Consider the following 24,594-nt stretch of genomic DNA (forward strand, 5'->3'; position numbering starts at 1 on the left):
AGGGATCAAGCCTGCATCCTCATGGATACTGGTTGGGTTCATTAACCCCTGAGCCACGATGGGAACTCCCATATTTTTAAGCGTTTATTTGAACAAAAACCAATTAGAATCAGGCAGCATCCAATCTAGCAGATAGAAAGGAGCTCTGAGGAGCTGTACAGGATGACTCTTATAGGCAGAAGGGAGCAGGAACGAGGAGTTATACCGGGCAAAAAGTAGGTTGGTTACTGCAAGCTCACTTTTCTTTAGGGGATGGCAGGGGGTTTATGAGACAGATGTCCTGTTACTGGTTGGTCCCCAGCAAGGTCCTTCTGCCCAGTGTCCTTCCAGTCAACACACGGAGACCGAGTTCCATACAGAAGGAAAAGAAAGCTTCATTCTTGGATCAAAGAGTGGAGAGATGCGACCTCCAGGGTCCCTGCTCTCCCAGAAAGCCTGTTGGCCCAGCTGCTTTAGGGGTCGCGGCCACCAGGAGAGGGCGGGGTTCGCCGGGTTCAGGCGCAGGCGCGTTGCGAGACTGGGGGACGCGGTGCCCCGCGCAGCGTCTCTGCACACGGCCCTGCCGGCGCCGCCATTCCCCACGAGGACTCTGGCCTGAAGTGTCGGTGCGAGGCTTCTGCAGGCGGCCAGTGAAACTAGACTAAGCACAAAGGGAAAAAAAAAGGTTAGACTTCATTTTATCACCCAGCTTGTGTTTTTATTTCCCTGGAATTATTAACGGGCTTCCCCGGTGACAGAACTAGGCTGACCAGGGGATTCCTGAGTGACTGGTTTGAGGCTCCATTCCTGAGAGCGCCGAAACTGGGATGGAGTTCGGCCTGGGTTTGGTGACGTGGGACTTAGCCTCAGAGATTCCATTCGGGCCCTGGCGTCTTGTGGGTTGAATTGGAGCTGTAGCCGCCAGCCTGCACCACAGTCGCAGCAACACCAGATCCCAGCCGTGTCTGTGACCAACAGTTCACGGCAACGCCGGATCCTTAACCCACTGAGCGAGGCCAGGGATCAAACCCGTGTCCTCATGGATGCTAGTCGGATTCCTTTCCACTGAGCCACACCGGGAACTCCCTTCTTGTTTTTTAAACAACAGTTATGCAAAGATGGGGTGGGGGGTGTGTGCAGAGGGCAGGAAAGTACAGCTGCAGAGCTTCCCTGATTCCTACTGTTTTAAGTCCAATTCCATGGCCTTCTTTTTGATTCTTCAAGTTCCAAGATCTCCTCTCCATTCATTCCCTTCCTTCATGAATTTGCCAGAACAAACTTCTGTAAACTTGAGCCCAAATAGCCCATCTAATGTGATCTGAATGTGTGAGTGTTAGCTCTGTGGCATGTTGGTTTCTTCCTCTGTTATAATGAGACTGTTCACTTCTACTTGATAGGCTGGTTAAGGATTCAAAATATAATGACCTAGTGCAAGGACAGTATGTTTTATATATAAAACAGTATGTTTTATATTGAGGATCCATGGATGGGCTTCTAGGAGTCAGTGAATCTCCCAGAATTTATCATCTGAATTGTGTTTATGTGTGGGCGTGTGCATGTGCAATTACTTAGTTTAATTTTTTGAGAAGAAAAACATTTTGAAGAGATTCTCGAAGCGGTCCCTGGCCCACACTTATGTGAAGCCCCCCTCCCCATCGCCAGCCCTGGACCGTGAGCACTGTGAGGTCCAGAACAAGTGTGTCTTGTTTCCTTCTCTGCCCCATCTCCCAGCACGATGCCTGACAGTGAATACATTAGCCACTCCACAGATACTTGGTGAATGAAGAAAAGATGAACCTCAAGTGCCTTGAGCTTTGGCTTTCTTTCCTGTAAACTTGGAGAGTTGGCAGAATTGTCTGTGAAGTTCATTTCCAGAGAAGTGAAATGACCGGAGAGCTCCAGGGCTCCAGCCTGTATACCCGGGCTCTGGTATCTACAGCACACAGGTCTGTCTCTTCCACTTGGTCCGAGGTCTTCTACTCTTGTTGAACGTCTGGTTTCTCGGCGAGTTGTTGCCAGGTATGACTGAGGTGGGCACGTGTCAGGAAGGCAGGTGCAGGGTGATGGCTGATGGGAGATGGCAGGTTTAGGGAGAGGGTGTTGTCTTCTTTCACCCTCTCCAAGGATGTGGCCTCCTACTCGACGTGGCTGATCTCTCATCCCCATGCGATCAGATCACTCTTACTCTAGAAATGAGATGCCTTTGCGTTCTTTATTCTTTTCCTTTCCTTTATTTTCTTTTATATGTTTTTATGGGTACACCCACAGTATATGGAAGTAACCTGGTCAGGGATTGAATCTGACCCACAGCTGGGGCAATGCTCAATCCTTGCCCAGTGTGCCAGGCCACAGATGGAAACTGTGCTTCCACAGCAACCTGCTACAGTCAGATTCTTAACCCACTGCGCCAAAGAGGGAACTCTGAGAGGCCTTCGTTTTCTACTGATCATGGTGGCAAAGATGATACAGAGCCCAGAGCTGGAGTGTGTGTGAAGGGGGCACACTCATGCCCTCTTGGTATCATTAAAAGCAGGTAAGACTCTGAAGGGAGGATAATGTCACAGTCTGGATCAACATTTTTTATTTTTTTTTAATTTTTTTTTATTTTTAGGGCCGAACCTGCAGCATATGGAAGTTCTCAGGTTAGGGGTCACATCGGAGCAGCAGCTGCCAGCCTACACCACAGCCACGGCAATGTTGGATCCTTAACCCACTGAGTGAGGCCAGGGATGGAGCCGGTATCTTCATGGATACTAGCCAAGTTCGTTACTACTGAGCCACAATGGGAACTCCTGGATCAGCATTTTAAAGGTGCATGCATTTTCATTTTCCAAAAAAAAAAAAAAAAAAAAATCAATTCCTATTTTAAAAAATTCTGTTTCACTTTCAAAATTTTAAGTAATTCTATTTAGAGGATATTTCCTTAAGGAAATTGTATCAGCACAGAGTTTAGATAAATCAAATCAAATAATATATCTAATCTAACACTAATCCTAACTAGGAATTTAAAAATTGCAAGCAAAGAGTTCCCGTTGTGGTGCAGCAGAAGCAAATCCAACTAGTAACTGTGAGGTTGCTGTTTGATCCCTGGCCTCGCTCAGTGGGTTAAGGATCCAGCGTTGCCGTGAGCTGTGTTGTAGGTCACAGACGCGGCTTGGATCCTGTGTTGCTGTGGCTGTGGTGTAGTTCGGCAGCTGTAGCTGCATTTCTAGCCCCAGCCTGGGAGTTTCCGTGTGCCGAGTGTGGCCCTAAAAAGAAAAAAAAAAAAATTGCAAGCAAGAAGTGGTCACAAACATTGCACTTTTTATGGAGGAGCCCAAGTCTGTCAGCTACAGCTTCCTGAGTGTTCTCAGTTGGTTTTAGATTAATCACAGAGCACCCAGTGATAGGTATGGATCATTGTCCTTGGAGGAAGCAATTTTGGCTTTGTGGTTGCCTAGTTTTATCCTACATTATTACATAGGGAGAAATGTCTGCGTGATTACTTCCTGTTCTCTAGCCAGCCATTGCCCACAAATTCCAGGCTTACTCAAAATAAGCAATCTAAACACACCAGGTATATTCTGCTAAAAGCATTTTAGTGACAAGGTCTCCCTGGTCTCTTTCTGCTAGTAAATACCACTAGCCTATTTTCAAGGAAGTCTGGCAGAGGCCATTCACTTCCAGGTATTTCCTGGCTGTGAAGGAGGGAGTCATGGACTGTTGTAATTCCTTCCTTCCAAGAAACAGTCTGAGGAGTACAAAAAGTAGTATAGAAGAGGGTGGTGAATACCGTATCTTCATGGTGAGTCTTAAATGTAATTCTCAAAATTTTGAAAAGCATAGTTCTTATAAAAGGGAAACAGCAGAATGAAAAAGCTGGTCCAAAGGTGGATATAAGAAACTGGAGGAAAGAAAAGTATATCTATGTGTGAGTGGGTCACTTTGTGGTACAGCAGAAACTGGCCCAACATGGTAAACCAACTATATTTTAATAAAAAAAAAAGAAACTGGAGGAAATCAGGGTTTCTCTTAGGGCTCACTATTGCGGGCTCACTATGTTTGCAATACCTATGACATATCTGAGTGAAGAGGTCAATCAGGCAGTCAGGTATAGAATCTTAAAACTTAGGAAGGAATGGAGCAGAGACATACATTCATAAGTCAGCATCACTTAGATGGTATTTATTGTCCTGGAAATGAGGGAGTCCCCTTGTGGCTCAGTGGAAGTGAATCCGACTAGGATCCCTGAGGATGGGGGTTTGATCGCTAGCCTCGATCAGTGGTTAAGGATCCCACGTTGCTGTGAACTGTGGTGTAGGTCACAGATGCAGCTCCGATCCTGAGTTGCTGTGGCTGTGGTGTAGACTGGCAGCTGCAGTTCCGATTCGACCCCTGGCCTGGGAACTTCCATATGCTGTGGGTGTGGCCCTAAGAAAAAAAAGGTAAATAAATAAATAAGTAAATAAATAAAATCCTGAAAATGAATGAGATTAGCTAGGAAGTTGGTTGATTTAAGATATTTTTATCTATGGGAACATTGTAGGGCTCTTTGAAGGGATTGCATGAAAATAGTGAAAACATATTTATGATTTTTTTGTGGAGTGAAAAAAACACAGCTCAGAGAGTATAATTCAGTATGATGCAATTCTTTTTGGCCATCAGAAAGTCAGGTGTGGAGTTCTTGTTGTGGCTCAGCAGAAATGAATCCGACTACGAACCATGAGGTTGAAGGTTTGATTCTTGGCCTTCCTCAGTGGGTTAAGGATGCTGTGTTGCCGTGAGCTGTGGTGTAGGTTGCAGACATGGCTCAGATCTGGCATTGCTGTGGCTGTGGCATAGGCCGGTGGCTACAGCTCCGATTGGACCCCTAGCCTGGGAACCTCCATATGCCACAGGTGCGGCCCTAAAAAGACAAAAGACAAAAGACAAAAAAAAAAAAAAGTCAGGTGTAATGGTAAACTTGGGCAAACTATTCACCCATTGTTTATGCTTTGGTTAGTATTACTATTACTAGTCTGAGAATTCTTTCTCAATTGCCAGAGAATTAACAAAGCCAAGAGCTATACTTATAATGCCTTGTATTATAGCTTAGAATGCCTTGCATTTAACTCACGTGTTAAGATTTAAAAAGCACTTTTGAAAAGCACTTCTGTATATGTATTTCAAGTAGTCCTCCAGAATACCTTCTTAGCTGGAGAGACATATTCTTTTTTTTTTTTTTTTTTTTTTGTCTTTTTGCTATTTCTTGGGCCGCTCCCGCGGCATATGGAGGTTCCCAGGCTAGGGGTTGAATTGGAGCTGCAGCCTCCAGCCTATGCCAGTGCCACAGCAATGCGGGATCCAAGCCGAGTCTGCAACCTACACCACAGCTCACGGCAACGCCAGGTCATTAACCCACTGAGCAAGGGCAGGGACCGAACCCACAACCTCATGGTTCCTTGTCGAATTCATTAACCACTGCGCCACGACGGGAACTCTGGCAATGCCAGATCCTTAACCCACTGATCAAGGCCAGGGATCGAACCCGCATCCTCATGGATGCTCGTTGGATTTGTTTCTGCTGAGCCACAATGGGAACTCCAAGATCTCTCTTTGATATTACTGAATTTTACATATTCTAACTTTTTCTGAGACTGGATGACAAATGCCCTGTCTCATTGTTCTTATAGATTTGTTAGAAGGTGGGCATATTTAATCATATCCTCCAAACTGGGGAGGAATTTGAGGCTGAAAAAATGAAGCAGGCGACTCCCTAAAGTGCAATTATGAAGTTTATTGTGGGCACCTCACATACAGACTGGGTGTGGTGGGTGCAGACCCAGAGGCATTTGCAGCTGCACTCCAAGCCATTGAAAGGGTTCAGCAGGATTTAGAAGGGCCAAAGCTGAAAAAAGAGTCTTGACGACCAAGTGAGAAGTGTGTCTGCCCCAACAGGTACCGGGGTTTTTCTCTTCCCCCCTGGGGGCGGGGGGTGTCTCATGACCATTAACCATCTGTGCAGCAAAGGCATTTGGCCAGTTTTCATATCAGATGAGACAAGGGTAAAAGCTGATACAGAACTTAACCTGGTGTGGGCGCATTCCTTGTGAGTAGGTTAGAGCTCAGTCATGCAGAAGGGGAGGGCGTAGGATGGAGCCGAGAGAATGGAGTCAGCGTGGTTCAGCCACACGTAGGTACAGTGGTGTCTTGTCTCCTGATTGCCAGTTCAGAAAAGACAGTTACCTCTCTGAGCCTTAGGTTGCTCATCCGTAAAATAGAATAGTAATAATAATAATAATAATTATATCAGGAGTTCCCATTGTGGCTCAGTGGTTAACGAACCCAGTTGGTATCCGTGGGGAGATGGGTTTGATCCCTGGCTTTGCTCAGTGGGTTAAGGATCTGGTGTTGCTGTGAGCTGTAGTGTAGGTTGCAGACTCGGCTCAGATCCTGTGTTGCTGTGGCTGTGGTGTAGGCCTGCAGCTGCAGCTCCAATTCAACCCCTAGTCTGGGAACCTCCAAATGCCACAGGTGCGGCCCTAAAAAAAAAAACAAAAAACCCAAAAGACAATAATAATAATAGTATCAATGTTGTAGGGCTGTTGGGAAGATGTACATGAGGCATTTTGTGTTTGGCACAGAGCAAGCATTCAGTAAGTATTTATGGAATGAATGGATGGCATGTAAACAAAAGCAAATAAATAACCCCAATAAATGTTAGTTAATCCAGTTGACATTTATCTGTGAAGCACTGGCAAGTTGTTCTTGTACTTGTTTGAAAACTCAGTTTGCTTAATTGTCTACCCTCCTTAACTTGGTGAACTGCTCTTGGCCAGTCTGAATAATTAAAGTGGATTTCAGAGAGCTTTACAAGCTTGGTGGCCTTGGGTGACTCTGGATCCCCTGAAATTGCTGACTAGGTAAAAATGAACTCAGGATCCCAGGAGGCTTGCTCGCTCGTGTTAAGCTTACTGATTTTTGTGTGAAGCTTATCGATGCTTACTGATTTTTATGATTCTCATATTCTTAAGGAAAATATGTGATATTTAGCACTTCTGTCCTGTAAATGTGGTATTTTTGTCCTACCTACTTGCCTGGCCAAATCCCATCAAGATATGATTTAAGGACACAAAGTTTATAAAGAAGGAAGCTCCTTCTGGATGAAATGCCAAGGGTGCGTTGAAAGATACAAAGCAAATCATTCAGGTTTCTCAAACCTTCTTTCCACCATCTAAAACGTGCTCCAGTCTCAAACTGCCACTCAAAACTGTGTGACCTTGGGAGGTTACAATTTCTCTGAATCTCCAGGGGCTGGAGGGGAGGGGATCATGGGGGTTATTGTTTAGTGGGTACACAGTTTCAGTTTAGAATGATGAGATGAGTTCTAGAGATGAATAGTGGTGACTTTTGTACAACAATGGGAATGAATGTATTTAATGCCACTGAACGGCACATTACAAATGTTAAAATAGTAAATTTTGCTATGTCTATTTTGCTGCAATTAACAAAAAAAGAAAAAACAACAACACAAACTTTTGGCTTCTGAAGCACTAATTCATTCAACAAATATTTATTGAACGTTAATATGTGCCAGGACACAGTGCTGAGTGTTAAGGACTGTTATGAGCAAGTCAGTTCTTTCTTCCCAGAGCTAACCTCACTGTTTAAGAGGGGACAGGCATTGAAAAGGAGCCATGGAAATGAAAATGTAATTCAAAAGTCAGCCCGTTAACATAGAACCTTTCTGTTACCCGTTGTGCTAGACCCGAGTGGCATCTCTGGGCCCTTTCTTCTGTGATTCTGTTACTTTCAGGATCACAGGGAATGTTTTGTTTAGTCTCCACTATAGCGGGGTGGGGGTTAGGGTGGTGGGGTCTGGGGACATTCAGGAATGTAAAGTCAGGTCATGTGACTCCCTGCTCAAAACCCACCTATGAGGTTTCATCACAGCTCTGATCTCCTTTTCCATCCCTTCCTCCCTCCTTTAAAAGAATGGTTATAGCTGGTCTGTCATCCGCCCTCCTTTAGCCTTGACTTCCCAGGTGTTAGAACTTGAACTGGTATATCTTTTGGGAGAGACTTAATTCTACCCATTGCAGATGTTACTTTGTTTATTTTTTTACCTCCCTCCCTCCTTCTCACTAGGTGGCAAGGCCTGGTCCTCTTTTGTCCTAGCTTCTAGCCCCAGTGGCAGGAAAGGTGCTTCATATACAAGACAACTGGTCAAAAACAGTTTATTGAATTAATATATGAGTGTTCAGTATGGATTCAAAATATTTGGGGGAGAGTTCTGGCATTGACACATCTCTGACTCTCCTCGCCCCAACAGTTTGGGATGGGATCCCTGGAGAACAGCAGTGACCTTGTAAAAGCCTAGGAAGAAATGGTCACCTAGGGATTTTTGAAAAATTTTCAACCAGAGCAAGAAATACCTTGTAGCAGTTGATGCATTGTTATTAGTCTTTCAAGAGCAAGGAGTAGTGTCAGGGATGTGGTGTTTGAATATGACAAACTGCGTTTGTACCAAAAAGAAATGAAACCTGCAGAGAGATTTAACATCTCCACTTGATCTGTAATTAATATGGGAAAAATAATAAAATTATTATTTTTTACATGTCACATTTGCAGAAAGAAAGGATATCAGAAGTGTCATTGTTAATACAGGTTTTAAAATTGTTGGCCTCAATACCATGCCCCACCCATATCTGAGTTGAATTATCTGGTCTTGGTCCTCCCGCATAAGGGTTTTGGCCGTTACACCTCAGGGTTATCGTTACCGTCACTCTGCTGACCTGCCAGTCTTATCAACAAGCCTGATGTAGTTCAGAACAGAAAGAAACAGCGATTTAACTGGTAACAGTTCTCAACTAGCAGAACCTCAAGTTCAATAACGTTTATAATATCTCCAGCTCTTGTGAGGACATGTGATGAAACCATTTATTTTCCCCCCCTGGGGCTTGTTGTGTGAATTTACCTTAAATGATGTAAGGCAGTAGGATCGGAGTATTTGGAAATAAGGACCTGATTTAGAACCCTCCTTGTGTCCTCTACCAGCTGCTGTGACCTTGGGCGGGACCCTCAACCATTCTGAACATCTGTCTCTTTGTCTGTAGAGGGCTAATATCTGCTATTCAGATTAAGCTAGGGATGAAATGAGTCCTAGTTCAGTGTTTACAAAGGGATCAAGTAATTTTTTTGTCGGGGAGAGGCCTCAGAGTGAGGTGGGGCTGTTACTGTTCTGAATGTCTTTTGGAATCGATTCATTAAAATTATGCAAGATGGGCTACTATCCCAGAAGTTTTCTGTTTGATTTAAACCCTTTTGGCAAATACAAGGAGCATGAAAGAAGGCAATAAGGGGTAATTACCTCTTATTGCCACCTGGTAGCTGTATCTTGCCTTCCGTGTCATTTAGGTATCAAGGGGTGTAAGAATAAAGTACTGGAAGGAATCTAATATCTCTCAGGCATAGACAGACACATTCGGACGCTGCATTCCTTTCATACTCCGACTACATATCTCATGGCAGCATTAATGGTATACATGGACAATCAAAGTGCATGTTAAAACTTTTCTTAAAAAATAGCATTGGTGATTATTGCAAATTACCGAGGTATCACTGGTGTTAAGACAGTGGTCCACAGGCCAGTCCTGTCCTCACCAGCTCTGTGTACTGGGCCTGATCGCTTTACCTCTCAGAGCCGCAACATACTCATCTGTGAAATGGGAGTGACACTAGGATCCACTTTTTAGGGCTGTTGTGAGGTTTAGATGAGCTCACACAAGTGAGCCCAGTACAGATGTTAGCCCTCATTTCAACCAAGGTTCCCCCCACTTCTGTTTTGTGCCCCTGGAGCAAGCTTTTCAACAATGGTTTATTTTGCTTACTAAATATATATACATGAAAAAAAAAATCAGAACCTGAAACTGACTTTGCAGTAGGCAGTTGTCTTGACCTTTGCCCTAAGGGCCATTGCACAGAGTCACCATTGAACAGAACCACTACTTGGGATAAGCTTAGTCTTTTGGGGTGTAGGAACTACGGCCTTTGCAGTGCCAGACACTTTTTTGGATGTGAGGCGTGAAGCTGATGTTACCTGTATGGGTGACCTTTGCTTCACCACTTCACTGCCCACCAAATGGCACATAGGTTGTTGTCACATTTCTTTTTAAAAACGGAGTCCTTTTGTCAAGAGTCACTAAGAGTGCGTTTTCTTTTCGTCTCTCTGGGCTCATATTGGAGCTAAAGTAAAATGTTTTCAATTAATTTTAATGGACGATGAAGTCACTGCAAACCACATGAGCCAGAAACGTGTACTGTGGGCACCCCTGTCTTTTAGTCATTGTCTTTTGCTTTGCCATCCCAGGGAGGGGCTGTATTTTCCAAAGTGTGTCTGTGTGGTGGAGAGGGAGGGATTAGTTCTAGGGGACACCCATGCTGCAGTGGTTGAGAAAGTTGGGAAACACTGGCTTAAACAGACTTTTTTTTTGGGGGGGGCCCACACCTGCAGCATGTGGAAGTTCCCAGGTCAGGGATTGAACCTATACCACAGTAGCAGCCTGAGCTGCTGCAGTGACAATGTTGGATTCTTAACCTTCTGCACCACAAGGAAACTCCCAGACTGGCTTTTTAAATTAACAAGTTCATTCATATAAATACTCATTTCATTTATTTATTTTCCACAGGCTTATCAAGTGCCCCTTTTGTTCATCATTGTTCACACAATGGGGATAGTATAGTGAGCTAGACTTGATTCCTGATTTCTGAGAGGTTAAAATCCAATAACAATGGCTGCAGGACTTCTCAGAACCTTCATTAACTGAACATGCCTAATTTGCTCAGAAAGGAATGGGATACCTTGCATTTTCTGCCCTGCAAACTTTTTTTTTTTTTTTAAGAAGAAATAGCTTTTGAGTGTAGTATTCCTTGGAACATGCCTTTTTGAAATTCTTGGGTGGGGAGAGTGGCTGCTATAATGTGGGCCCCATAACCACCCCCAAACTTTTGCTGTGCCCAGAGATGATGAGAATATGTCAGCAGTGGCAAGGTCATATCTTAGTAGGCATCCCCATCCTCCTTCCCATCCGCAAGACCCATTCAAGTGCCAGAGGGAATGTTACAGGTATGAGTGAGGAAATAATAATAGAAGTAGCAATAGTGACATTTGTTAGCACTTAATATCTGTCCAGCCTTAGGCTAAGTGCTCGTTTCCTTAAAATATGCCAGTGATAGCTGGCATTCACCGAGTATTTACCTTGTGCACTTCGCCTGAATCAATGTATTTAATTCTTGCAAAGACTCTATGAGGTTACTACTTCATTATCTCTACTTGACAGGTGAGGAAACAGAGGCACAGAGAGATGAAGGGTTCTTCTCAAGGCACTCAGCTGGGAAGCGGCAGAGCCAAGGTACATAGAACTCCACAGCCCATTACTCTTTCACAGCCCAGGGGTTGTCAACGGATAGTCCTTTTGTCACTAGGGGACAGTTGGCAATGTCTGAAGACATTTGGCGCATGGGAGATGCTACTGGCATCTAGTGGGTGAGGTTGAAGGATGCTGCTCAACACCCTCTAGTGCACAGGACAGCTCCCACAGCAGAGGATTATCAGCCCCCAATGTCATTGGTGCCAAGGTTGAAAAACCCTCTTTAGCCAATGCATTAGCAGGCTTTAGTTCTCCTTGAGTACCTCACAATTTAGCGGGGAGCTGTGATTCTAATGCAAGCCAAGAGATGTGCTGCAGAAGGGGCATAAATCACCTTTATGGGCTTCATTCAGGCCTTTTTATTTCTTTATAAACTCTTTATTGCCACAGCCACCTCACTGCTAACCCCACTCAGGGCCATTTCCCAGCCAAGGGAAGCTACTCTGGCCAGACCCCAGCCTGACCTCTGGGACCTCCTGGTGGCTTCCGGAGAAACTCCAGGCTCCTCAGAGACCCTGCCAAGCCCTTCCCCATCTGGCCTTCCCCTACCCCAAGGCAGCCTCAGGTTCTTTTCCCCCCACTCCCCCGCATGCTCTGCTCACTCGTAATACAGTCATTGCTCCCTATTTGCGATGCTGTCCTTGCGGCAGCCCCTGGTGTCCGGCACAGGCTGCCCTCTCTGTCTGGAGCCCTCCTCCTTCTTTGTGTGCATTGTGAACTCTACTCACCCTTTAAGAGGGTGCTTGGAGGTCCCCTAGAAAGAGCGAACCACAGGGTCTTTTGTGCTTTGAGCTCTTGGACATAACCCCAAGATTCACAGTTATAACTTATTGAATTTTTTTTTCCTTTTTTTGTCTTTTTAGGGTCGCACTCCTGGCATATGGAGGTTCCCAGGCGAGGGTTTGAATCGGAGCTGTAGCTGCCAGCCTATGCCACAGCCACAGCAAGGCCACAGCCATAGCAACGTGGGATCTGAGCCGCGTCTGTGGCCTACACCACAGTTCATGGCAGTGCCGGTTCCTTGACTCACTGAGAGAGGCCAGGGATCGAACCTGTGTCCTCATGGATGCTAGTCAGATTTGTTTCTGCTGAGCCTATAGCTTATTGATGTAAAGATCTCCCCTGTCCATTCAATCTGTCTGGCCTTTGACCTTTGGCTTCTCAGCCTATTAAATGCCCTGGAGGGTTTGTTTAAAAAACAAAAAAACAAAAAACAGGAGGGAGTTCCCATCATGGCTCAGTGGTTAACAAACCCCACTAGCATCGATAAGGATGTGGGCTCAATCCCTGACCTCGCTCAGTGGGTTAGGGATCTGGCGTTACCGTGAGCTGTGGTGTAGGTTGTGGATGCGACTCAGATCCCGAGTTGCTGTGGCTGTGGTGTAGGCCGGTGGCTATAGCTCTGATTTAATTCCTAGCCTGGGAACCTCCATATGCTGCTGGTACGGCCCTAAAAGACAAAAAAAAAAAAAAATAAAAAAAAAAAAAATAAAATACAGCCTTCCGCACTGGATTTGGACATAGTAGATCTAGGATGAAGTTCCCATCCTTACCCTTGTTTGCTGGGGCTTTGAAGGTAAGGTTAACGTACCTTTACCTATTGGGATCTGGCTCTGTGGGCTCCACAGGGTGGCTGTGAGAGGGAAGGTTGTGATTCCTGGGGAGTGTTGGTAATTTTAGGCTGGTGTAGAACGGATGCAGGAGGGCCGAAGGTTGGATGTGGGGAGTGTCTGTGCAGAGGCTCTTGCAGCGTGGAAATGAGGGAACATGGGTTTGAGCATGGAGCGGGAGAAGAGGAGCGTGTATACGTGTTGACTTGGACAGGTGAACCACTGACTGGCTACGGGGGTGCTGAGATGAGTGGGTCAGAAACAGCACCCCGTTTCCAGCCAGGGCTCTGGAAAGCTGGTGCTCCTGGCAGAATTAGAGGATTCTGGGAAGAGTTCCTCTCCCACGCTAGGTGGGGGAACCCTATGCTGGGACCCACTGAGTTTGGGAACTGGGAAGGTCACCCAAGAGGAAACACAGGGGACCAAGGGGAACATTGAGAGAGAAAAAAAACTGGAGAAGAATCTTTGGAAACACATTTTTTGAGGCCCTATGATGTGCCATCTCATTAATTTGAAGAATTATGTCATACGCCGGGTATTGGGCATGAAGTGATGGACTGGACAAGTGTGATTCCTGCCCTCATGGAGCTTCCCTGTATTGTAGAAGGCAGAAGAAATGTGACAGACATTTCATGTAATTAAGATTTAAGAGTTCCTGTTATGGCTCAGTAGGTTAAGAACCTGACGTGTCCATGAGGATGCAGATTCGATCCCTGGCCCCGCTCAGTGGGTTAAGGATCCAGTGCTGCCACAAGCTGTGGCATAAGTCATGGACGCGGCTTGGATCTGGCATGGATGTGGTTGTGGTGTAGGCTGGCAGCTGCAGCTCTGATTTGCTCCTTAGTCTGGGAACTTAAAGGATTAAGTGCTCCAAAATAAACCAAGGTGAAAGATAAGATGCAGCCTGTCCTAAGTTGGGTTTCTCAGAAGCAGAGTCTGAGATGCAGATTCCTGAGTAAGTGATGTGTTGTGTGGATGCTCTCAGGAGAAAGGGCAGCGAAGGCCTGAATATGTGGTTTCAGGAGACATCCAGCTGTGACTTGATCCCACAGGAGCTCTGGAGTAGGAGCTGCATCACAGACACTGTCCTGCCCAGAGAGCTGTCACTGGCTGAGAGAAGGACATAAATTCTAAGGTATTTTCAAGCTGAGGCAGCCCCCTTCAGCCAAGGATGCCCCTCTGGAGAAGGAGTGAGTGTGAGCCAGGAGTGGCCAATACTCACAACAGCGGGGAGAGGGGTCCAACAGGCTGGTAATAGGGGCCTGGGGAGGGGGACACAGACACAATTTGCTCGCTGGTGGTTGGGGAAGGCTTTCTATGTGCTATTGTTTAAGCTAAGACCCAAGGGTTGAAAGCTGTTCTGGGAGAAAGCCTGAGGGCCCCATGCTGTGGGTGGAGGATAGGCAAGGCTCAGCATTAGGAACAGAGGAAACAGCACCATATTAGTCCTGATGGAAGAGTGAATGTGTGTGTGGCTAGACTTTGAGCCAAGGCAAGAGTGGCCCAACACGAGGTCACAAGATGGCTGGCGCCTTATGAACCACAATGAGGAGTGTGGATTTTATGCTTTGAGCAACAGGAGCCTTTGGAGGGGTTTTAGGTGAGCATTTGCCAAGACCTAAATTATGTTTTAAGATCTTTCTGGCTGCTGTGCAGAAAATGGATTACGGTGGGGCAACAATGGAAACCCATTGTGCCAAACACCTGATAGGCGTTCATGCAAATCCCACAATTGAGCCCCATTTTACGGAGGTGGTAACTGAGACCCAGAGAGGGCAGGCAAGCTGCCGAGGGACACACAGCTAGCAAGTAGGCAGAGCTGGGATTTGATTCCAGGTGGTGTTGATGCGAAGCCTGGTACCATAGGAGCATGCTGTTTCCTTAGGGCCTGCCTTGTTCTTTATCACGTCCCAGCACCGTTCAGCTCAGGGTAGGCGCTCAGTAAATGTGGAGTAGAAGAGTGTGGGAGTGAGTGACTTTCAATAGGAAGGGAAAGAACAGCGGGGGCATGCTGGGTCGGAGAAGCGGAGGGAGGAGGAGGGAGAAGGTGACAGTGGGTGGTGGTCATCAAAATTATGGGGTCCCTGGAGACATGCAGGACCCTAGAAACGGCGCTGGACTTGGCACATAAGAGTCAGGAGTGGCTGGGGCAGGTTCAGGCAGCATGGGGAGGAAGCCAGATTGCAGTGGATTCGGGATGAGACCTGCTCTCCTGATTCAGCCTCAGCAGCCGGGTCTCTCCTCCCTCCGGTGCCAGCCTGGCAGGAACATGTGCTCCCATGTGTGCCACATGCATACAGGTGGGTGGAGGAGGTGGCAGGGAGGATGGGGGACAGAGGCCCAAGTGGCCTCGGGAGCACACAGCCTGAAAAGGAGAGCAGAGCAGTGTGGGCTGCTGCAGGAATTGCGTGTGGTCATCTACCCAGTTGTATGTGGCGGGAGGGGCACAGCATGGAAGGGGCTCACCTGGGGACAGGGGTGCCCCTCTCTGGAGATGGCAGTGAGAAGGAGTGAGTGAAGGGAGGGAGGAGGTGGTTAGCAGGACACAGGGGCCAACCCCTTGGGGTTTCCCTCAAGGCGAGGTGGAGGCGGTGGCCCATAGGAGCTAATGTTTGTGGAGGGCCTGCTGTGTGCCAAGCACCGCACAAGGTGTGCTGCATCTTCCTGATAGTCTCCGCCTTACAAGGAACATAGAAATAGGATTAATTTCATGTTGGATATGGGGAAACTGAGGCCCAGGTTAAGTCATTTGACCAAGTCAGTTCATCGTGGCACTAATGTGTAACTTGAGATTGGCAGGCTCAAAGCTCACGTCCCAGCCTCTTTTCGGTGCTGCTGCCTTCACTGAAACTTTCTTGTTCAAGTACAAACACCTTCCTAGGAGGGGGGGCTCTGTAGAGCAGATGGTGGTGGTTGTCATGATGCCCTGGATTCTGCCTCAAACAGAAGGCCCCAGAAACCTCAGCTCAAAGATGTTGGATCACAGGGAATTCAATCAAAAGAAGGATACCTGAGGTTGGGGACTTGGGAAAAGATTCCTTTGCCTTTCCGTTGGTTATATTATCCTGAGCATGAAGACGGAGAGGCCCAGAGAAGGTAGGGAGCCTGCCTGAAGTCACAGAGGTAATTGTCGATGAGGCCAGGATTGGAACCTGGACAGCTGTATTCTGGAAATAGAGCCTTCACCAGTAGCCTGCTGGAGCAAGTGGACACTTGCGGTTAAAAGGCACACGTCCGTCCTGGGACGTGTAATGCATGGAGCTCTTCATAGCGATTGCATGAATTTGAGTATGAAGGGCACCTAGTGATCACTTAGGTGTGTGGAACCTGAAAATCAGAGAGGAGTTGTTCCTGCCCAAGGTCACACAGCCAGGCAGCCAGGGAGCTGGGTGAGGAGCCCGAGGACAGATGTCTCTAAAGGGTATGACACTGTGTGTCTCCAGCATGAGGCTCATTTCAGGTGGCGCTTGTCAGCTGATCTCCCTGGCTCTGTCAGCCACGCTGGCTATACCCAGCAGCCAGTCTTTATGGGCATGGACATTTTTATGTCCTTTATTCAGGCAAAACTCATTCCAGAATTTGAGTAACTTTGCATCTGGGGACACGCTTCATGGAGCCCCGGGCGGCTGAGTTGGCTCTCACTGGGTGACGATGACTCACTTTTATTGCCCCGTCGCTTTCAAGCCTGTGCCCGCTGCAGATAACCTTGCAGAAGGCTGCAGCTGCCCTGGAAGGTAGCCACTCCTGACACTCTCCCCCCTCACCCGCTCTGCAGCAAAGGTGGCCTCCAGTCTTCGCACCCTGTGCTCCCCTCAAGTTCCCTTCTACCCACCTTCCTGGTATCTGCAATCTGTCCCCTTGGGGAAGAAAACTTGCCACCATTTGGGCCCAGGATGAGTAACTGGTACTTAGAAGGAAAATAAAGATGCTAAACATGTCCACACATTTGTCTGAGTTGCACCCGTGTTCTTTCAGACCCTGATTTCACATGGCCCACAGCGTTCCCACTTGCTCTTTCGAGCACCGTTTCCCACACTTCATAAGGTGGATGTGGCTGGGAGCAGGAGAGACTCAGAATGGGCCCCTGGGCTCTGAGGCACCAGATGATAAAGCTAAGCAGACGGAAGAAAAGGTGACCTCCCCTCCCCCGCCATGGATGGTGATGCTGTGACCCAGATATTGGGAGACAGCCTTGATTTCAGCCCTTCTTGAGGCATCTCATTTGTCAAAGCTGCCTTGGTGGGGATCTGGTTCTGATAGTGCCTTTTCACCTACGGTTGTTTATTCATTTGACAAACCAGTAATGAGCCCTCCAGGTTCTTGCTGGAGATGCTGCTGGGAACAGGACACACAGGTGCCAACTGTCATGGAGCTTTCACTGTCCTGTGGGGGAGATAATTCCTACTTGATAATACCAGTTGTTACTGAATTTCACTTGTGACAAGTGTATGTACAAGAGAGTGTGTGTGTGTATATGTAATAATATGTAATGTTTTTTTATAATATTCCTTTTTTTAATAATGATTTTTCCCATATAGTCTGTATACAGTGTTCTGTCAGTTTTCAACTGTACAGCAAAGTGATCCAGTCACTCACACACACACACACACTTACATATATATTCTTTTTCTCACATTATCCTTCATCATGTTCTATCACAAGTGACTAGATAGAGTTCCCTGTGCGATACAGCAGGATCTCATTGCTTATAAGAGTGGGGGTATATAAATGAGGGACGTAACACAAGTTGGAGGGGTCTTCAGGGAGAGTGTCTTCTTCCCAACTCACCGCCCCCCGAGGGACGGCTCTGGGCGGCTCCCTAACCCTGCTTTTCTTTGCAGTGGAGACAAATAGAGAGAAGCCCACAGAGTGAAGGCAGCTGTGGTGGTTTAACCCGTCCGATTGGCTCCCCAGTTGCTGTTTGCTGTGGGTTAGCCTGTTAAGTGAGCACACTTGTAATTCTGGGACGTGCTTGGTCGTCAGGTAGAAGGCATCCCAGCTAGAAACGGATGGCACTGGAGTTGTCTGTGTGTTTCTATCGACTGCCTGTCCATCATCCATCTACCAACCCACTCAATGATCTACCTATTTTATCTTCCTAATACTTTCTCCCCCTACTTTTTTTTTTAATATAAATCAAACCTGAATGCTGGTAGACTGTAGGCCAGGGTTATTCAAACTTGGTTGATATCTTGGGCAAGATAATTCTTTGTTATCCAGGGGGCTGTTCAATGCGTTGTAGGGTGATGGACTCTAGCTCCTCAATAGGATAGCAGTACCCCAACTCCACAATTGCCCCCCACTGTTGAGAACGCCTGACATAGGCTGTTAACCCCCAACTACCACCCCAGGCCACTGGTCTCACACTTGGCCTCCTTTCCCACTGGTTACCCCCAGCTGTCATTCCCTTGCCTAGTTTCACATCCTTCCTGTTCACAGGAAGACCCTGGAGCTCCAAATGGGGGTCATGTTCCACTGGGCTGGGGACAGAGCCAAGCCTGGTGCCTGACTCATCTACACATGCTACCTCCTGTCCTGGGCCACCTCCCTGGGAATGTCCCCCAGGATTTATGCTCCTCTAAGACTTTTCCAGGCTGCTCTTCTCCCCAGCCCCATGCCCTCTCACAATTGTCCTCTCCAGGGAGTTGTCATCCCCCCCACCTCCTGGTAACGTTCTTCAGAAATGATATGGCTCTAGAGACTCTAAAAGGAGTTGATGTGACCCCATGGAGTTCTCAAGAGAGAATTAATTGTCCTATTAGAATTACAGTCACAGAACTTAACAGGACTGAGAGAAGAAACCCATATTTCTTGGCAGGGGACATCTCTGCTTTGGGGCTTCCTTTAGCCGGGTCTTTTGGATAACATCCAGACCATCTTCTTCCCGCTCCCCTCCCCCTGAAACCCCTCCTTGACCACACACTTAATTACTAAACTAGATGACCACCTGCCAGGCTCTGCTCTAAGTACTGGGAGTCAGAAGTATCCCTGCATTTGTGATGCTTTAACTCTGCTGGATGACTGCCTGTTTCATTTTGTTGATTATAAAATGCTCTTGATTTTAAGATGCACCACTAATTTAAGAGTGGCCTTTTAGTAGTAAGAGGAAAGGAAGGCATGAAGGAAGGAAATAAGAAAGTAGTCTATATTAAATTTACATACTTGAGATAAGAAGTTTCAGAATCATGAAAATATGATCAACTTTGTTTTTTCTGGGGAGAGGGGACTGAAGAAATATGCCCATATTTGTAGAAATGCAACATATTTAGTAACACTATCTCCAAAGTCAAGTAGGTGGGGCTTCATGAAAGTAGGTATGTTATTATTATTACTATTTTTGTCTTTTTAGGGCCGCACCCACAGCACATGGAGGTTCCCAGGCTAGGGGTCGAATTGGAGCTGTAGCCGCCGGCCTGCGCCACAGCCACAACAACGCGGGATCCAAGCCACATCTGTGACTTACACCACAGCGCATAGCAACGCCAGATCCTTAACCCACTGAGTGAGGTCAGGGATTGAGCCTGTGTCCTTATGGATGCTAGTCAGATTGGTTTCTGCTGAGCCATGAGGGGAACTCCATGTAAAATATAGTTGTATCTTTAGGATTCCCATTGTACTATTTTCCTGTGGCTGTGGTAACAAATTAGCACAGACTTAGTGGCTTAAAACACCACAAGTTAATACCTTACAGTTCTGGTCAGAAGTCCAAAGTGAGTCTCATGGGGACTACAGTCAAGGTGTCAGCAGGGCTGTGTTCCTTCTGGAGGCTCCAGGGAAGGAGCTGTTTCCTTGTCTTTTCCAGATTCTAGAGGCTTCCTCCATTCCTTCGCTCATAGCCCCTTCTTCCATCTTCAAAGTGCATCACCCCAACCTCTGCCTCCCTCATCGCCTCTCCTTTTACTGACCTTCCCACCTTCCTCTTATAAGGACCTTTGTGATTACTTTGTGTCCACCTGGATAATCCAGGCTAATCTCCCATCTCTGGATCCTTACTTAACTACGTTTGCTAAATCCCTGTGCCACATAAGGTAACCTCTTTACAGGTTCCAGGGATTAGGATGTGAACATCTTGGGGGGTGACATTATTCTCTTATTCGGGGGGTGGGCACCACACCCACGACAGAAAAAATTTTTTTACGCATACTCAAAAGATCTCTTACTGGTGAGGCAGTTCTCTCATACAGAAGATGGGAATAGGGAAGGAATAAATACCAAACCAGGAGTTGGGACACCTACCTGGAACTGTAAAGGGGACCAGAGATTTTGAACCAAGAATCAGGGTACAAAGTCTAACAACAAAACATTGCATTCAAAATAGAGTTCTCAGATATCTAGGACGTCTGGCCACCATTGACCCCACCTGCAAGCACATCTTTTCAGTTCTCTCTTTGGACATTTCCCAGTTGTCCTTCTTCTTTCCATCCCTATGGCTACCCACCTGCTCAAGCCACCATTAAGCCTCACGTGGATGACTCCAGGGGTCTCCTAACAGGTCTCTGCTACCACCCAGCAGCTCAAGGGGTCTTTGTTAAACACACACGGCTCATGTCAGCCCCCTGTGGACAGTCTCCTATGAGGCTTCATTGCTGTCAGGACAATGTTCAGACATGTAAGCATGGCCCCCAGAGCCCTATGTGATCTGGCCTCTAACCTAAGTCTTCTCTACTGCCATCCTGCCAGTGGATGCTGTCTCCAGCCCCTCTATTTTCCCCCACATTTCCTCTTCCAGAGACTATCAGGCTAAACCTCTCCTCATCAGGGGCTCCTTGGACCACCACGGAGGTTCTCCCTAGCCCAACACAGACTCAACTTTGCCATTAATTGTTACTTTCAATCAATCTGTCCACCTTGCTGGGCTTTAAGCTCCATGAAGGGGGGCCTTGTCTCTAGCACCTCGTTCAGTGCCTGACACATGGCAAACCGTCAACACAGTCACTGTATGTGAGACCATTGAGTCCTGATTTCAGCTGACTCTGTGAAATAGAGTGTCATTCATCCTCTGGGCACTTCAGCTGCCTCATCTACGGAAGTGGGTGTAGAGCTATATTTTATACTCATCACAGGTATTTTCAGTTTTCTTTTACCTATCTGTCTATCTATCTACCTATCTATCTATCCATCTGGCTAATCTCTCTCTCTCACTCTTCTCACTCTACCTGTCTCTACCTCATCTATTCTCTCTTATCTATCAAGATATCTCCGCCCATCATTCCTTTTTTTTTTTAAATTTTTTGTCTTTTTAGGGCCACACCCAAGGCATATGGAAGTTCCCAGGGTAAGAGTCAAATCAGAGATGTAGCTGCTGGCCTATATCACAGCCACAGCCACAGCAACTTGGTATCCGAGCCATGTCTGTGTCCTACACCACAGCTCACGGCAACACCAGATCCTTAACCCACTGAGCAAGGCCAGGGATCAAACCCATGTCCTCATGGATGCTAGTTGGATTAGTTACCTCTGAGCCATGATGGGAACTTTGCCCATCTATTCTTGAGAAGCACAGGTGAATGGATTGAGAGACAGTTTTAGAAGGAAAGAGTTCAGAAATTAGAGATGCCTGGCTTGGGATGGTGATTCTACTACTTTATTCAGTGTGACTTGAGGGCAGTTACTTAACCTATCTGAGCCTCACTTCACTCATCTGTAAAAATGGTGATACTTCTAGTACCAGCAGAGTTCAATGGAATGTGTCTGTAAAGGGCAGAGCCAGGACAGAGTAGCTGCTTTAAAATTAGTATTCCTATTATTAAAACACATTTGACATGATAAAGTCCATTACAAATGCTTTTCCTCTTCCAGAGACTTGTTGATGGGCCATGCAATGTGGTTCACTTCCTACTACCCCAAACCCCATCTCTCCATCAGTTCAGCACTTGTTCTGTTCCGGAAACTTGGCAGGTAGTGTGTGCAGTTATTTTCAGAGGAACGAGTGGGTAAAATCGGCAGCATTTCCCCCGGAGTGTCTGTGCCCGGGGTGTATGAGTTTATGGTGCATCTGCTTTGTGTATAAAAGCCTTGTCCTCCCCCCAAAACCCCTCCCCCTGGAGGCAGAGCAAGTGGGCACCTAGGCCACTTCTTACATTCCCATTCCCTGCAGGGGGAGGGCTTGCTGACCAGCCTGCCTAGTTGGCAGGAAAAACGTTAAGGATGGCTTTGCTTTCAGACCACTGGATGGGCAGAGGAAGCAGTCCCCACTGGGGAGGGTCACAGGCTTTGGAGGGACTTGAGAGCAGATTTTAGGAGATTCTTTCCCAACGTGCAGTCCAACCTGAGATGATGATGAAAATGATAGCGGTGATGACATTGGATAATGGGGTGTTGTGGTATCCACTCCTCCTGACTCAGCTCACGATACCCAAGTGGGATCACTTTAACATATCACATATGGGTCGGGGAGGGAGTGAATTCCTTGTTGCCCTGCTGGGTGTCCATAGGTTGCCTTGGGTCTTAACAGTTGTCAGGGGTGGGGAGGTGTGTGCTTTTGCACATACACTTAGCAGGAATGAAGACCTAGACCATAGGACAGATGCCTCTTCAGCCCTAGAGATTAGCTGAGCAGGGGTGGTCAGCAGGAGAGCCTCTGGTCTAGCAGAGGTCTTGAGATCCAAGGGGTCTCTCTTAGCACTGTGTCTTGGCACTGTCTCTTGGCTTCTCACCTGGCATTTCCTGAGCATTGGTCGCACTCAAAACCACACTTGGTTCAGGGCCTCTGGTGCTGGATCACCTCTCTCCTTTCTGCCTCTCCTTCCTGCTCCGTCCCTCTCACCTCCCACCCCAGTCCTGCCTACCTTCTTGTCACTCACAGTAGTCTTTATGGCAGATCAAGATGATCGTCTCTGACCATTAACAGCAGAGTCACAGAAAGTTAGTTCCTCTTTCCTTAAGGGCAGGGAGGGTTCAAACTTCACAAAACACAAATCTTCTAATTTCGACTTTCTGTACTCCAGAGCTGAGTTTTCATAATTAAACAACTGAACAGGTTGAATCATCACCCAAACCTTTTTTCGAGGCTATGTCTTTGTTTTGCAGGAGAGACAAGGCTCGGAGGGGGAAAAATGCCCAATTCAGCATGTGGTTACTAGGTAGCTGAGTTAGGATCTGAACGTTGGCAGCCTGATGCCAAAGCCTGTCGGTTTAACCACTGTGCTTGCCTGCCTCCTCAGTGGCCTTGAGCAGATGAGCCTCTCTAACTTCCGGTTGCCCTACTGTTCCACGGAGAGAACACCTGTCTTGCAGAGCAGTAATAACGGCAGTCGTAATAGTGATGGTGATGGTGATGCCGACACTTGCATATTGTTTTCTATTCGCGAGCTCCTAAGCATCTTTTATGTGTTGCTGCAACAGTCCTCTAAATCGGTGCACTGATTGCAGGATTAAAGATGATGAGTGCAAAGCAGTTAAAACAGTACCTGGCACACAGTGGGCTGTATATGGGGGGGGGTCGTCATATTATTATTGTTATTAATGGAGACATGAAGTGAAACTGGTCTTGGGTCTGAGAGGCCTCATGAAAGCACTGCCTTGATCAACGCCAGCTCCTATGTTTTGGAAGCTTTTCTAGCATATTCTCTCCAACTTGGCTGTTGCATTCTCTTGGCATCTTCCAAAAGATAGGCATTCCCAGACAGTTAGCAGAGAGGAATTATTTTTCTTTTCAAAGAATTCCACTCTCCCCTTTGGCCGCCATATCCCTCCCTGTGTTGGGGAACAGAGCCTCTGAGGACAGCATGAATCTGGGGCAGGGCCAGAGGGTCACTGCTTCTCATACTGAAGGACCCAGGTGCTTCTCGATGGAGGAACCAGGAAGAACCAATCCCCGGGAGAGAGAGAGCAGCCAGAATGGTCCAGCCTCCTGCTTCAGGCCCCAGAGCCCTGAACACGTGAGCAACAGGCCTCTTTCCCCAAAGTGAGGTGCAGGCCCCCTTCTGCAGGGGAATCTGGCTCCGGGGAGGCAGCATCCCACTGGTCTCTTGAGAGCCAGCTGGCGCACTGGGACCAGCTACAGAATTGAGTTCTGTTTCCTTAGGATTGGGTGGGAGGGAATCTGGGCCTCCAAGGAAATGGAATAATAATAGTGACGTTGACGAGGACAACAGTAATAGCAGCAGCTACTATTTAATGAGTGTCAGACGGTTTGTCAGGCACTTTACAGTCATTGTCGGATTTAACTCTTACAACGACCCCGAGAGGTAGGCATCCTTCCCCCATTTTACAGGTGGGGAAATAGAAGCATATGTGCCTCAATGGACGCTGTGCCCGAGATCATGCAGGCGCCAAGTAGCCAAGTGCGGATCCCAACCCAGGTTGAATGATGACAAGCTGGGGTTCTCACTGTTAAACTACATGGATTTCGAGGGTGTAGTGCCCTCCAATATGTGGCAGCTGCTGAGAGTAGGGGCTCTGCATCTTGCCACCTGGGTTCAAATCAGGTCTCCCACTTTCTGGCTGCATCACTATGGGCAGTTTGTATAACTGGGCCCCAGTTTCCTCATTTGGAAAATGGGGGCAATGATGGTAATAACAGTGCTTCCTCATAAATCGGTATCATGAGATTAAATGAGACAGTACTTGTAATACTCAGAGTCTTGGAAAATAAATACGTTTCACGACTTGACACT

General features: G+C 47.1%; 1 protein-coding gene across 3 annotated transcripts in view; it reads left to right on the forward strand.

Annotated features, from left to right (window-relative positions):
• The first annotated feature begins 540 nt into the window (after positions 1–540).
• The window catches only part of GRIN2A (glutamate ionotropic receptor NMDA type subunit 2A), a 596,378-nt gene continuing 572,324 nt past the window's right edge, over positions 541–24,594 (forward strand). For 2 of the 3 annotated variants that reach the window (XR_014840820.1, XM_085017620.1), the window contains exons 1-2: positions 541–664; positions 11,277–11,348. The gene's annotated coding sequence lies outside the window, so the exon portion shown is untranslated. The remainder of the gene's footprint in view (positions 665–11,276; positions 11,349–24,594) is intronic. The other variant, XR_014840821.1, reaches the window with a different exon arrangement.

This window comes from Sus scrofa, chromosome 3 (assembly GCF_054392235.1).
Source record: "Sus scrofa isolate SSC_HxYL_T2T_F1_AM1 chromosome 3, Sscrofa_HxYL_maternal_Yorkshire_Landrace_v2.0, whole genome shotgun sequence".
Classification (NCBI taxonomy): Eukaryota; Metazoa; Chordata; class Mammalia; order Artiodactyla; family Suidae; genus Sus; species Sus scrofa.